This window comes from Chlorocebus sabaeus, chromosome 24 (assembly GCF_047675955.1).
Source record: "Chlorocebus sabaeus isolate Y175 chromosome 24, mChlSab1.0.hap1, whole genome shotgun sequence".
Lineage (NCBI taxonomy): Eukaryota > Metazoa > Chordata > Mammalia > Primates > Cercopithecidae > Chlorocebus > Chlorocebus sabaeus.
In genome coordinates this window covers 12,843,952-12,860,517 of record NC_132927.1, presented here as the reverse complement: position 1 = coordinate 12,860,517, position 16,566 = coordinate 12,843,952, and the positions used below count along the sequence as shown (strand labels likewise).

The 16,566-nt window shown below is 40.2% G+C and overlaps 1 long non-coding RNA gene across 1 annotated transcript in view; it reads right to left on the bottom strand.

Moving 5' to 3' along the window:
- Nucleotides 1-297: 297 nt before the first annotated feature.
- The window catches only part of LOC103228833 (uncharacterized), a 101,785-nt gene continuing 85,516 nt past the window's right edge, over nt 298-16,566 (bottom strand). The window contains exon 7 of the long non-coding RNA XR_012090943.1: nt 298-2,709. This is a non-coding gene — a long non-coding RNA (uncharacterized lncRNA). The remainder of the gene's footprint in view (nt 2,710-16,566) is intronic.

Below are 16,566 nucleotides of genomic sequence, written 5' to 3'. Positions count from 1 at the left end.
CACCACTGGTATCCCTGTCAGACATCACAAATGCAACATATCCAAAACAAAACTCCCAATCTTCTCTCCCCAAACTGCTCCTCCTATAGTTTTTATCATTGCAATGAATGGCAATTCTGTTCTTTCAGCTGCTTAGGTTAAGAACCTTACACAAATTCTCAACTTTTCTCTTTCCTTCACACCCTATATCAGCAAATTATATTAATTCTATATACCCAGAAACAGACCACTTCTCATTACTGCCACCATGGCTACCTAGGCTATGTCACCATCTTCTCTTCCCTTTCCTGTTTCATAGCAATAGTCTCCTAACTGATCTCCCTTCTGCTCTTGACCCATTTAATCTTTGCAAACCCTGTAGTTAGAGCGATCCTTTTCCACTATGTAAGTCAAATGATATCACTCCTTTGCTCAAAAACCCAGGGGCTTCTCCTTTGACTCAAAGGCAGAGGTCTTAAAACCCTCTACAAGGCCCAGCTCCCCAAAATCATTTTGAGCTCATAGGTTCCTACTTTCTACCTTGCTCATTCCACCACACTGGCCTTCTTCTTCTGCCTCCCACATCTCCTACTTGATATGGTTTGGATGTTTTTCCCCTGCAAATATCATGTTGAAATGTAATCCCCAGTGTTTGAGGTGGGGCCTGGTGGCAGGTGTTTGGATTATGGGGGTGGATCTCTCATGAATGGCTCAGTGCCTTACCCTTGGTAATGAGTGAGTGCTCATCCTGAGTTCATGCAAGATATAGTTGTTTAAAAGTGTGTGGCACCTCCTGCCGCCCCTCTTGCTGCCACTTTCACCATGTGTCATACTGGCTCCCCATTGCCTTCTGCCATAATTGTAACCTTCCTAAACCCTCACCAGAAGCAGGTGTCAGCACTACACTTCCTGTAAATCCTGCAGCACCATGAGCCAATTAAACCTCTCTTCTTCATAAATTACCTAGCCTCAGGTATGTATAGCAATGCAAGAATGAACTAATACATTCCTGCTTCTACCTTGGGTCCTTATACTCATTCATTCTGCTTGGAATGGTCTTCCCCCAGATACAGGCATAGCTCAGGAGTTTATACAAAGATCACTTTTTTCAATGAGGACTTCTCTGGCCACGCTACCTGTGGTGGATTGAAAAACATGGCCATATTTTGCAGCTCCTCTCAGAAAAAGGTGGAATCGATTTCCCATCACTTGAATCTTATTTGACCTTGTGACTCATTTGGACTAACAGAATGTGGTGGAAGTGATACTTATGAGTTTTAGAGCCTAGGCCTCAAGAGATTTGGCAGACTCTGCCTTTGCTCTCTTGGGATGCTTGGCTAGATGCTGAAAGATGAGAGGCTACATCAAGGGAGAGGCCTGGCAGACAGCCTGCATCAAGCCCCAGGCACTTGAGTGAGACCATCTTAGACTCTCCAGCCTCAGCCAAGCTGCCAGATGACTGCTGTCACATGAGTGACCCCAGGCAAGATCAGCAGAAAAGCCTCTCAGTTGAGCTCAGTCCTAATTACTGACCCGTGGAATTGTGGAAAAATAACAAATACTTGTTTAAGTCACGAAGTTTGGGGAGGTTTGTTATATAGTAATAGATAATTGAAGCACGATTTGAAATTTCAACTGTTTCCTGATACTTACTTATTTATCTATCTGTCACTACTAATTTGAATGTAAGTGCTATGAGGGCAGAATTTTTTTTTCTATTTTGTTCATTTCTGTGTTTCTAGTGCTTACTAGAGTGCCAGTCAATAGTCTGTATTAAACATTTTTTAAATAAGTGAGTGAATGAATAAATGAATGAGTAAAGTATATTTGAAGGACCTTATACATTCTCTAGTATGGCCCTTTCTTTTTTAAAATGAGAAAACTGCAACCTACTGACAATATGATGACTGGAATCTGTATTTTCACTCCTAGTACAAAAAAGCTCAATTTTGCACACTTATTCAATTATTCTGTATTGAGTTTCTTTCTGAATTAAGTCAAACTTTTAGCATTTCACATGACAGAAACCCAGCCAAATTTAGCTTAATAAAAAAGAGAAAAGGTAGAATCTATGGATTCATTAAGCTGGCAAGTTCAGAGGTGCCTCTAATTTTAGATATGGCTGGATCCACAGGCTCAAATGACATTCGTGAAGTTCTGCCACTCTCCTTCCCTTTCTTGGACAGACTCTATTCACTGCCAGACTAGTAACTCCAGAGAACAGACTGGTCTTTCCTGATAGCAATTCCAGATAATTCCTAGGGTCATGTCCAGTGCCCATTCCTGAACCAGTCACTATCCCTTTGGATGGTGCTGGAGAGCAGGGCCAATGTCATCATCATATAGAATGAAGTCCTCTGGGAAAAGAGGGTTCTGTTACCAGAAAAGTAGAGGTAAGTTGTTCTGGATACACTAAAACTTCAGATGTCTACTTACATTCTGTTCGTAGCACTAGCTGTAGGGTTTGTTTAACTATAGATAAACCAACTGAAATAGCAGAGAAGATGTAGATACCATTGACTTTTTTCTTATGAAGAAGGATCAGTGTAATAAAGTAGTAGACATTTCCTGTTGAAAAGCAGACAGAAGTGATTGCCAAGCTTGCTTCCATTGTCTTGCATGGCTCCAACCAATATTCTACAGGGCAGGTTCAGAATCTAAAGATAGGGGTGGGGCAGAATCCACAGTGTTTGTAATCCATGTCAGTGACTATCCTCAGTGACGTCCAACCTGGAATAAAAGTCAAAGTGTTTCAGAAAAGCCTGTATTGAGGAGAGAAATGGGGATTGGGGGGGTGGGAAGAAGGCACTACATTTTATCAGAAAAAAATCACATGTTTAACAAAGATTTTGAGAACCAGCTAAAATGAGAATATACATTGTCCATTATAGGGCAGAACTGAGATGAGAGAAGGGAATCAATATGCCTTAGCAATACTGAAGAGATGTTTTTCATCTGGAAAATGATCTTAGAACCACTTTTGCTATTTTGAAATCCAGCCCAAGCACTTGTGAGATGATGACCTTTTATATATTGCATTTTGCAGAAAACTATATATAGTTGGATACAATATTTTGACCTAAAAGGGAAAAATTAAATGGAAAGAAAAATGGTTCTTCCGGATTTTCAACCAAAAAGCAGTACATGGCAGAAGAGAGAGTGCGGAGGCTGCAGACTTGGCCCAGTAGAGCATGCTGGCTGAAATGTCATTATCTGAAGGATTCTAGACATCTGCATTATTTTGCATGAGCCACCATCAGCAAGTAACTTAGGACAGGATATAGAAACATTGCTTTTTTTCATTTCTTAAAACCATCTTGTACTGATTCTTGGATGTACATGCTTTTGTGGGGGAGGGGCGCTACTGAGGAGAAAAGGTCACTGATTTCCAAAAGGTTAGAGGTTCTTATTTTTTCTTTTACAGAATAACATTTCATCTTGATATTATTTTAGTATTTACCACTCTGTATTGTCTTAGACCTCATCTTGGCAAAGGGCTCCTAAACAACTGCCACTTTTAGCATTGCTGCCAAAAGGCGCCCTTTCACAATAAAGCATGCTGTGCTTTGGCAGGAAATCAATAAAGTGAAAATCTGTTCTCATCATCCATACATTTACCATCACAATCAACAATCAAAGGCAAGACCTGGGTTCTTTATCCACAGGCTCCAGCCTCCCAATTTTCTGCTATGAAAGGCAGCATAAATTAGAACCCTTGGTTCCTGTTAGCTGGGCTTAATGGGTATGATTTATGAACCATTAAATGAGGTTATGTAAATTGATCCTTAGCAGAATGCTAGCGCCCAGGTGACAGGTGCAGCATGCTCGTCCACAAGGGTTCTGTACAAATCAGATTTCAGTGACATTCAGTTTGAGGAAAGAGAAATATGTTGTCAACAAGGAAGTGATTTAAATAGTGCCCTGGGTTTGTCAGCAATTATCCCTTTCTTCTTAATTGCTGCAAACTATATAAATTCTAATAGGAAATAAATTAGTAATTTACCAGTTAATGACAAGGGGTATAAAGGAGAAGGGCTTAAATATTTTAAAAGCCATATTACTAGTGAGGCCATACACTTGGGTGATTTCACTTATGCTGTTAAAGTTGAAGAGATGCTTTACAGCAGGAGTATAAACTTTGACACACGACAATAAAATTACATTCATTGCAACAGAAAAGAAAACTGGATCCACATAGAAAATGTCCTTGTGGAATTGCTTCATGTGTTCCATAGAAATGAAGATGTTTCTATTTTCCATCATCATTAGCATCCTAAGCTTAAAACAAATGGTCTTTTTAATCCAGGTGCAAATACCTGCTTTATGTTTTAAAAAGTTTTTGTAAACCTGGCCTCCAATCAGTCAAATAAAAAGCATGCAGTTGTAAAACTATGATGAGAGTGAAGGTGGGTGATATGACTGATGTTGCAGAGCTTTTAGTTTGCCTGTCTTGCTTAAACAATAGATACCAGTAACAACATACTTTCTGTTACACTCTTCACAGTGAAAGGAACAAGCTTTGTGTTGGATGAGTACCTCACTTTGAGTGATCAAACTAAAGGCTCAGTTAAAAAAAATAAAGAGCCCTGGGAGAGCATGTACGAATTAATTTCACCAGCTTTAAATATGGAAAAAAAAACCTCACATCCATTCCTCCTCTTTGACTCAATGCCTCTAATCAAGAATGTGATGGCCTTCTGAGAAAGGATTCTCCCGGGAAAGTCAGTTCGATATCATCCCCGGCTTTTGTCTGAAGCTATTATTGTGCCTGTTTCCATGAGGCTGACCCTGGTAAGAGGACACATATGGATGTGATAGTAGTGTTCTCTGGTCCCTGGCAGAGCCTATTAGAGTTCCCAACGGGGGTCCCACCACTCTTTTTAATAGTCATTTCTACTTCACAAGTGCAGTTGTTTATGGACAGGGGAGATAATTTGACCCACTGTGGTGCTGTACAAAAGAGTGACAATAGGGCAAAGGTCATATGTTTAAAGAAGTTTGAGACTGTGGCCCACTAGGAGAGGCTCTCCCTAGAAAAGGAAATATTAAAATGTCATTTGTAAACTTAGAATAGGGCCTGGGAGGCCACAAGTGAAGACTTATATAACCATTGACATTGATACACTATTTTAGTGCTGGTAGATAAAAATAATTTGGAAGTAAAGAAGGGGTATGAAAAGTAGTTTCATAACTAGTATAGGGAAAAACACTTGGGGATCACACAGCATTAAAGCCCACTGGCTACCTTAAATACTAGCGCCACTATTTATTAAGTGTGTGGTGGTGGGCAAGATAGTTTACCTCTTAAGGTCTGGACAAAAGCCCTATCTCACAGGATTCTGTTGTGAAGATTAAATAAGGAAATACATGAAAGTATTGACATATAGTAAGTGCTCAATATATGATAGTTTGAAGTACTGAAATATAGATAGAAGATAGATAGACAGATAGATAGATAGATAGATAGATAGATAGATATAAACTATACCATCAGGTACTGCTTAATAACAGGGATATGTTCTAAAAAATGCATTGTTATGTGATTTCTTCATTATGCGAACATCGTAGAGTGCACTTACACAAACTTGGATGGTATGGCTTACTACGCACTGAGGCTCTCTGGTGTAACTTATTGCTGCTCGACTATAAACCTGTAAAGCATGTTACTATACTGAATACTCTGGACAATTATAACACAATGGTAAGTTTTCGTATATCTAAACATGGAAAAAAGGTAATGCATTGCACTACAGTGTTACAACAGCTACGATATCATTAGGTGACAGGAATTTTTCAGCTCCATTATGTTCTTATGAGACCACCATTGCATATGTATTCCATTGTTATGAAGCACATGACTGAATACATATTTGGAGAGAGACAGAAAAAGAGAGGTGCAGTTTTTCCTGCTTTAGAATTCTGAACTCCCTGCTCTATAGATGTTTCTGTCCATGGAAAGATGCCTTTTAATGCCAAGTCTACATGTTCCTTTCACCAAACCAACCATGCATCATCTCCATTTCCCCCCTACTTTGGCCCTCTCTTGTCTTCTACCTGCACCTTTGCAGACATGGTATATGCTGATTGAGAATATGATTCGGAGCCACATCAGGATTTGCATTCCAACTTCCCTACTTGTTAGCTTTATGACCTTGAGCAAGTAGTTTCACCAATCTGTGCCCCAGTGTTATTCCTTGTAAAATGGGGATTAAAGAATAGTACCTACTGCATGGGGTTGTTCTGAAGATTAAATGAGCTAATCTATGTGAAGTGCCAAGAGTAGAACCTGGTGCATAGTATTAAGTATTATGTATCATTATTATTACTACTATTATGACGGCACCCCCACCTCTCTTGTCTCTATGTTCAAATATTCAATTGCCTGCCTGAAAGATGGTGTTAATGCATACTGAGCCCAAATCACACACCAGGCACTTTTTACACATTGCTAAGACCTAAAATGTGAATTTTATCCCCACTTGATAAACGAAGTGAAGGCTCAGTGAGATTAAATAATTTGTCTAAATTATAAAGTTTCTGTTATGCAAGATGAATAAGTTCTAGAGATCTATTACGTAACATAGTACCTATAGTTAACAACACAATATTGTGCACTTTAAAATAGGTTAAGAGGATAAATCTCATATTAAGTGTTCTTACCAAACAAGCAAATAAAACCACACACACACACATACACACACACGGAAGTAACACAAGGAAATTTTTCAAAGTGATGGACATGTTTAATACTTTGGTTGTGGTGATAGTATCACAGGTGCATGCATTTGTCCAAACTCATTAAGAGGTATGCATTAAATGCATGCAGTTTAGGTCTATCAACTGTACCTCAAAAAAGCTTTAAAAAAGAAAAACATACATACTATAAAATATAAATAAATAATTTGCCCCAGAATACAGGGCAAATAAGTGCAGAGCCAACATTCAAACCCAGGTTTGACTGATCACCAAGCCCATACTCTTTTCACTGCATTCCTGCTTCACAAGTCCAGGGCAAAATATCCACAGGTGTGGAAAAGAAAGGGCCAGAACCTCTAGCAGAACCTCACTTTGATACGGTGAAAAGAGCAGTTGGCTTAGACTCTCACACTTTTTGAATTTAGTTTCCTCATCTGTAAAAACTGAGGTGCTAGACTGAAGGCTTCCAAACCATTATTGCCCAAGCCTTTGGGCTTCTTCAAGGTTGCTCAGGGGCCACTGCAGAAGGAAGACCCAGCAGGAAGATCCCAGACCCTCAGTGAGATGCTCATCCCACCTGAATCGAGTAAGTACTGGGGCTCTGGAAAAGACGTTTGATAATATCAAGATCCTTTTCATCTCTAATATTCTGAGGATCTTTTTCAAATTATAGGATGAAAACATGACCACAATCTATACTGAAATAACGTTCAATGTAACGAATATTTCTCTGGTTCTATTACATGCAAAACACTATGTTGACTTGAATAAATAACCTTCCTTTCCTCCCAAAAACTGTCTTATAAGAATTTCTTCCTCCTTGCTGAGTATATTCTCAAGATGCATTTCTTTCAGGAAGTGTGTTTTCAGTGTACTTAAAAGCCAGAACATGAAATGTTCCCCTAAAGCTCTCAACCTTTGTACTGCAGACCCCCATTTCCCTGAAGAGTATTTTTTTTCCCTTCCATATCTCCATGTCTTATCTGTGTACTTTATCTTGTGACCACAGCTCTGTGTCCTAGAGAGTCCAACGCATTGGCCATTTTTCAAGAAATAATATTAAGGTGAACAGCCACTGCCAGGTAGATGGCAGACTCTAAGCATTTCCAGTATTTTCTCTGTTTGCAGTGTGGGTACCAGTCTTCGGGGCTCCCTCCCCAAATTAGTCCAAAAAGTTTATTCTAGGAGAAGGCATCACTTGCTAATTGAATTAACCTCCCTCTTTGTGTTTTGATTCAATGGAGATTACCTCAGGGAATTCAGCAGCTCCTCTGTGACTTGGTTTCTGGGACACAGATTCTTCCCTCAGAGACTATTTTCCTCCCCCATTCTTATTTCTTGGAAGAGGGATCAGGAAGGAATGTGGATTCCAGAGAATACTGCAGGGCGGAGGATAGAATGCAAATGAAGGGTTTTCCTTCCAGTTATCCCACAGGACAGTGAGGGAGGGCTCATCTACTCTCAGGAAAACTTATCTGTAAGAAGGTCATGGTGTTTGGGAATCCTATGTCACAATAGTACTCAGGTTTAAGAAAATCCTGGAGACTGATCTTACAATGGTTGAAGAATGTAAAGATTCTGAGACACCAATATCCCCAGAATATCTGTGAACAAACACTTCTGTTTGTATGAAAAAATGAGCAAGATTGATTGGCCTTCCCAGATGTCTGTGTGTGTGTGTGTGTGTGCGTGCACGCGCTCAAGCATATGCAATTTTGTGGGAGACAATTTCAGCTTTACCGTCTAAGTCAGTGGCTCACAACTCCAGCAGTATGCCAGAGTCCTCTGGGGGACCTAAAAAGATGACATACACATAGATACATTTAGGCTCCATCATTGGAGATTCAGATTTTGGCAAGGGCCCTGCATCCTCTATCATTGAAAAGCTCCCCAGGAGATTAGGATGCCCCTACCAGGGCTGAGAATCACTAGTCTAAGCAAAAATAGGCACTGGAGACCCTCATCATTACATCTTTGGCTCCACTTGTGCTTTTGTGCCCTGCTGAGTGTCAATCAGCTGCATGCTACAGTGTGGTGACAAGACTACACGTGGGTTGATTGCATATATGGAATATAGTCATTGCTTTCTTGAATCTGTAAATTTACTGCTCGGGGCTTATTTTTGAAATAGTGTTATTTTTTTACCAAAATACAGCCCACTCTAGCAAAAGTAGAACCCTCTTAATTAATACAATTAACCTTTTTGTGAGGTCATTTATCCCCTCTGGATAAACATTCTATTTCAGCAGGGATACAGAGCACTAGCAGTCATGTCTAGCAAACTTCAGGCCCTATAAAAACATTTTATTTGGCATAATGGATGACCCCAAGCAGCCACAATCTCAATGGTGTTTTTTTTCTACCATGTTTTTTTTTTCTACCCTATTTCTTGAGGCAAGAGATCAATAGATTGCATCAATTTTTTTTAACTTGAAAAATTGATGCCTACTATACTACACCAGAAAGCTTAATCCTGTGGTTTGGTCCCAAATCAGCAAACACTTGCTTTAGTGTCAGATGGACAACTGTGCTCCTGGGCTACAAAGACAACCTCTGAGCTAGTGCCCTTTCTACCCTTATACACACATAGTCTTCCTCTTCAACCCATTGGACAGTTATTAGAATTGGCTTCTTTAGACCCCTTTGCATGATGTCACTTCTCTCTCAAGAACTTCCATGGGCTTCCTAGTGTCAATCATTTGAAATCTAAACTCATTTAGCCAGGCCAACCTTCTAACCTCCACAGTGACTGCTACTTTTATTGTTTCTCAATGTAGACCTCTCCCCTACCCTAACCAGGCCAGCATTATTCAGGGTTCATACCGGGTGACAGCCACCTTGCCTAGAACTTGATGTCCTTCCCACTTCCATCTTGAACTTGGCCAGCCGAGCTAGAAGTGTATTTCCAGAGCCCATTTTGCCTCCATCCCAGAAACAGCTGTTCTGTGCCATGGCAGGATGAGCCTCCTCACTCCCCTGATTTGACCTTGGCAAGTTCCATTTTGACCCTCAAGGAATCTCCTGCTCCCATCTGAATCATCCTCCAAAGCAGCACCCAAAATTCATTTCTTCAAGAAACCTTCCTTGACTGACTTCATTGTACTTTGCAGGTATGGACTAGACTGCCTGTACTGTTCTCATTAACTTTACATGACCATAGATTGTCATCTGTTCTCTATTCCACATCACTAGCTAGATCGTAAATTCTACAGGGTAAGCATTTTATATTATGCTGTTTCTATATCCCTCTACAGTTAGGTGAAAATAAGCTGAAACAGCTGATGCTCTTGTGAGGGAAGTGTCCTGCAGCCAGAACTTGGATGAGGTCCCATCAGCTTTTGGATGCTCCTGGTTGTGAGAATATAGGAGTCCTGTAGCTGCTCTGAGGTAAGGCAGAGAGAGTCAGACAAGGCATACCAGCCAATGGAGCTGACAGTAGGAAAGCCTTCAGTAGCACAGCTCTAGCTGTTCCCCTACATGGACCTCACCTCCAAGTGGAGACTCCCATCCACTCTCTCCCTTATCCTACTTCCTTACAACCTCCTGTTACTTAATGAAATTTACTTCCCATACCTGGAGGGAGAAAGAAAAGGGGATTGCTTTTTGTTATACCTAGGGGCATACAATAAAGTGGGCCTCAGACTTTGTGTCCAGGCTCATTTGACTTGTCATACTTCTGAATTTGAAAGGATTCAAGCTTCTCTGACTCAACAAGGGTTTTATAATAGATTTTCACATATCAGACATCCTGGTAAGTCCAAGCCCAAAACTTGTCTTGGTTGGCTTGGGTACCCTGTTCACACCAGTGAATTTTTAATCCTCAGTCATGTCTCATTCAGTCAATCAGGTAAGCTGAGATGCTGTGGATTTTTAAGAAAAGCATCAATAGCTTTTGACATGTAGCAAAATATCTTTGATCTGAACATTTCTCAACCTTGGCATCCTTCTTCCATTCATCCCCTTTTTCTTTTTTCAAATTACACTTTAAGTTCTAGGGTACATGTGCACAATGTGCAGGTTTGTTAAATAGGTATAATACATGTGCCATGTTGGTTTGCTGCACCCATCAACTCGTCATTTACATTAGGTATTTCTCCTAACACTGTCCCTCCTCCAGTCCCCGATCCCGCAACAGGCCCTGGTATGTGATGTTCCCCACCCTGTGTCCAAGTGTTCTCATTGTACAATTCCCACCTATGAGTGAGAACATGCGGTGTTTGGTTTTCTGGCCTTGTGATAGTTTGCTGAGAATGATGGTTTCCAGCTTCATCCATGTCCCTGCAAAGGACATGAACTTATCCTTTTTGATGGCTGCATAGTATTCCATAGTGCATATGTGCCACATTTTCTTAATCCATTCTATCATTGATGGACATTTGAGTTGGTTCCAAGTCTTTGCTATTGTGAATAGTGCCACAATAAACATATGTGTGCATGTGTCTTTATAGTAGCATGATTTATAATTCTTTGGGTATATACCCAGTAATGGGATCGCTGGGTCAAATGGTATTTCTGGTTCTAGATCCTTGAGGAATCACCACACTGTCTTCCACAATGGTTGAACTAATTTACACTTTCACCAACAGTGCAAAAGCATTCCTGTTTCTCCACATCCTCTCCAGCATCTGTTGTTTCCTGACTTTTTAATGATCACTATTCTAACTGGCATGAGATGGTATCTCATTGTGGTTTTGATTTGCATTTCTCTGATGATCAGTGATGATGAGCATTTTTTCACATGTCTATTGGCTGCATAGATGTCTTCTTTTGAGAAATGTATGTTCATATCCTTTGCCCACTTTTTGATGGGGTTGTTTTTTTCTTGAAAATTTGTTTAAGTTCTTTGTAGATTCTGGATATTAGCTCTTTGTCAGATGGGTAGATTGCAAAAGTTTTCTCCCATTCTGTAGGTTGCCTGTTCACTCTGATGGTAGTTTCTTTTGCTGTGCAGAAGCTCTTTAGTTTAATTAGATTCCATTTGTCAATTTTGGCTTTTGTTGCCATTGCTTTTGGTGTTTTAGTCATGAAGTCCTTACCCATGCTTATGTCCTGAATGGTGTTGCCTAGGTTTTCTTCTAGGGTTTTTATGGTTTTAGGTCTAAATTTAAGTCTTTAATCCATTTTGAATTAATTTTTGTATAAGATATAATGAAGGGATCCAGTTTCAGCTTCCTACATATGGCTAGCCAGTTTCCCCAGCACTATTTATTAAATAGGAAATCCTTTCCCCATTTCTTGTTTTTGTCACGTTTGTCAAAGATCAGATGGTTGTAGATGTGTGGTGTTATTTCTGAGGCCTCTGTTCTGTTCCAATTGTCTATGTCTCTGTTTTGGTACCAGTACCATGCTGTTTTGGTTACTGTAGCCTTGTAGTATAGTTTGAAGTCAGGTAGCATGATGCCTCCCACTTCGTTGTTTTTGCTTAGGATTGTCTCAGCAATGTGGGTTCTTTTTTGGATCCATATGAACTTTAAAGTAGTTTTTTCCAGTTCTGTGAAGAAAGTCATTGGTAGCTTGATGGGGATGGCATTGAATCTATAAATTACCTTGGGCAGTATGGCCATTTTTACGATATTGATTCTTCCTATCCATGAGCATGGAATGTTCTTCTACTTGTTTGTGTCCTCTTTTATTTCGTTGAGCAGTGCTTTGTAGTTCTCCTTGAAGAGGTCTTTCATATCCCTTGTAAGTTGGATTCCTAGGTATTTTATTCCCTTTGTAGCAATTGTGAATGGGAGTTCACTCATGATTTGGCTCTCTGTTTGTCTGTTACTGGTATATAGGAATGCTTGTGATTTTTGCACATTGATTTTGTATCCTGAGACTTTGCTGAAGTTGCTTATCAGCTTAAGGAGATTTTGGGCTGAGATGATGGGGTTTTCTAAATGTACAATCATGTCATCTGCAAACTGGGACAATTCGACTTCCTCTTTTCCTAATTGAGTACTCTTTATTTCTTTCTCTTGCCTGATTTCTCTGGCTAGAACTTCCAACACTATGTTGAATAGGAGTAATGAGAGAGGAATTCCTTGTCTTGTGCCGGTTTTCAAAGGGAATGCTTCCAGTTATTGCCCATTCAGTGTGATATTGGCTGTGGGTCTGTCATAAATAGCTCTTATTATTTTGAGATATGTCCCACCAATACCTAGTTTATTGAGAGTGTTTAGCATGAAGGGCTGTTGAATTTTGTCGAAGGCGTTTTCTGCATCTATTGAGATAGTCATGTGGTTTTTGTCATTGGTTCTGTAATGAATTATGTTTACTGATTTGTGTATGTTGAACCAGCCTTGCATCCCAGGGATGAAGCCAACTTGATCATGGTGAATAAGCTTTTTGATGTGCTGCTGGATTTGGTTTTGCCAGTATTTTACTGAAGATTTTCGCATTGATGCTCATCAGGGATATTGGTCTAAAATTCTCTTTTTTGTTGTGTCTCTGCCAGGCTTTGATATCAGGATGATGTTGGCCTCATAAAACAAGTTAGGGAGGATTCCCTCTTTTTCTATTGTTTGGAATAGTTTCAGAAGGAATGGTACCAGCTCCTCTTTGTACCTCTGGTAGAATTCGGCTGTGAATCCATCTGCTCCTGGACTTGTTTTGGTTGGTAGGCTATTAACTATTGCCTCAATTTCAGAGCCTGTTACTGGTCTATTCAGAGACTCAACTTCTTCTTGGTTTAGTCTTGGGAGGGTATATGTGTCCAGGAATTTGTCCATTTCTTCTAGATTTTCTATTTTATTTGCATAGAGCTGTTTATAGTATTCTCTGATGGTAGTTTGTATTTCTATGGGATCAGTGGTGATATCCCTTTTATCATTTTTTATTGCATGTATTTGATTCTTCTCTGTTTTCTTCTTTATTAGTCTTGCTAGCAGTCTATAAATTTTGTTGATCTTTTCAAAAAACCAGCTCCTGGATTCATTGATTTTTTTGAAGGGTTTTTGTGTCTCTGTCTCCTTCAGTTCTGTTCTGATCTTAGTTATTTCTTGCCTTCTGCTAGCTTTTGAATGTGTTTGCTCTTGCTTCTCTAGTTCTTTTAATTGTGATGGTAGGGTGTCGATTTTAGATCTTTCCTGCTTTGTCTTGTGGGCATTTAGTTCTGCAAATTTCCCTCTACACACTACTTTAAATGTGTCCCAGAGTTTCTGGTACATTGTGCCTTTGTTCTCATTGGTTTCAAAGAACATCTTTATTTCTGTCTTCATTTCATTATTTACCTAGTAGTCATTCAGGAGCAGGTTGTTCAGTTTCCATGTAGTTGTGTGGTTTTGAGTTTCTTAATCCTGAGTTCTAATTTGATTGCACTGTGGACTGAAAGACAATTTGTTGTGATTTCTGTTCTTTTCCATTTGTTGAGGAGTGCTTTACTTCCAATTATGTGGTCAATTTTAGGATAAGTGCGATGCAGTGCTGAGAAGAATGTATATTCCATTGATTTGGGGTGGCAAGTTCTGTAGATGTTTATTAGGTCTGCTTGGTGCAGAACTGAGTTCAAGTCCTGGATAGCCTTGTTAACCTTCTGTCTCATTGATCTAATATTGACAGTGGTGTGTTAAAGTCTCCCATTATTATTGTATGGGAGTCATACATTATTATTGTATGAGTTCAAGTCTCTTTGTTGGTCTCTAAGGACTTGCTTTATGAATCTGGGTGCTCCTGTGTTGGGTGCATATATATTTAGGATAGTTAGCTCTTCTTGTTGAACTGATCCCTTTGCCATTATGTAATGGCCTTCTTTGTCTCTTTTGATCTTTGTTGGTTTAAAGTCTGTTTCATGAGAGACTAGGATTGCAATGTCTGCTTTTTTTTTGTTTTCCATTTGCTTGGTAGATCTTCCTCCATCCCTTTATTTTGAGCTTATGTGTGATTCTGCCTGTGAGATGGGTCTCCTGAATACAGCACACTGATAGGTCTTGGCTCTTTATCCAATTTGCCAATCTGTGTCTTTTAATTGGAGCATTTAGCCCATTTACATTTAAGGTTAATATTGTTATGTGTGAATTTGATCCTGTCATTATGATGTTAGCTGGTTATTTTGCCTGTTAATTGATGCAGTTTCTTCATAGCATTGATGGTCTTTACAATTTTGCATGTTTTTGCAGTGGCTGGTACCAGTTGTTCCTTTTCATGTTTAGTGCTTCCTTTGGGAGCTCTTGTAAGGCAGGCCTGGTGGTGACAAAATCTCTCAGCATTTGCTTGTCTGTAACAGATTTTCTTTCTCCTTCACTTATGAAGCTTAGTTTGGCTGGATATGAAATTCTGGGTTGAAAACTCTTTTCTTTAAGAATGTTGGATATTGGCCCCCACTCTCTTCTGGTTTGTAGGGTTTCTGCCAAGAGATCTGCTATTAGTTTGATGGGCTTCCCTTTGTGGGTAACCCTACCTTTCTCTCTGGCTGCCCTTAACATTTTTTCCTTCATTTCAACCTTGGTGAATCTGACAATTATGTACCTTGGGGTTGCTCTCCTTGAGGAGTATCTTTGTGGTGTTCTCTGTATTTTCTGAATTTGAATGTTGGCCTGCCTTGCTAGGTTGGGGAAGTTCTCCTGGATAATATCGTGAAGAGTGAGACCCAACTTGATTTCCTTCTCCCCATCACTTGCAGTACACCAGTCAAATGTAGATTTGGTCTTTTCACATAGTTCCATATTTCTTGGAGGCTTTGTTTGTTTCTTTCTACTCTTTTTTCTCTGAACTCCTCTACTCGCTTTATTTCGTTAATTTGATCTTCAATCAGTGATACTCTTTCTTCCACTTGATTGAATTGGCTACTGAAGCTTGTGCATACATCACATAGTTCTTGTGCCATGGTTTTCAGCTCCATCAGGTCATTTAAGGTCTTCTCTACACTGTTTATTCTAGTTAGCCATTCGTCTAATCTTCTAATCTTTTTTCAAGGTTTTAGCTTCCTTGCGATGGGTTCATACATCCTCCTTTAGCTCAGACAAGTTTGTTATTACTGACCTTCTGAAGCCTACTCTTGTCCACTCGTCAAAGTCATTCTCCATCCAGCTTTACTCCATTGCTGGTGAGGAGCTGCAATCCTTTGGAGGAGAAGAGGCATTCTGGTTTTAAGAATTTAAAGCTTTTCTGCTCTGGTTTCTCCCCATCTTTGTGGTTTTATCTACCTTTGGTCTTTGATGTTGGTGACCTACAGATGGGGTTTTGGTGTGGATGTCCTTTTTGTTGATGTTAATGCTATTCCTTTGTTAGTTTTCCTTTTAACAGTTAGGTCCCTCAGCTGCAGGTCTGTTGGAGTTTGCAGGAGGTCCACTCCAGACCCTGTTTGCCTGGGTATCACCAGTGGAGGCTGCAGAACAGCAAATATTGCTGCCTGATCCTTCTTCTGGAAGCTTTGTCCCAGAGGGGCACTTGCCTGTATGAGGTGTCTGTCGGCCTCTACTGGCAGGTGTCTCCCAGTTAGGCTACACAGGGGTCAGGGACCCACTTCAGGAGGCAGTCTGTCTGTTCTCAGAGCTCAAATGCTGTGCTAGGAGAACCACTGCTCTCTTCAGAGTTGTCAGACAGGGATGTTTAAGTCTGCAGAAGTTTCTGTTGCCTTTTGTTCAGCTATGCCCTGCCCACAGAGGTGGAGTCTATAGAGGCAGTAGGCCTTGCTGAGCTGCGGTATGCTCTGACCAGTTCGAGCTTCCTGGCCACTTTGTTTACTTACTCAAGCCTCAGCAATGGCAGACACCCCTCCCCTCACCAGACTGCAGCCTCACAGGTTGATCTCAGACTGCTGCACTAGCAGTGAGTAAGGCTCCATGGGTGTGGGACTTGCCGAGTCAGGCACAGGAGAGAATCTCCTGGTATTCCAGCTGCTAAGACTTAGAAAAGCATGGTGTTTGTGCAGAATTGTCCCATTTTTCCAGGTACAGTCTGTCACGG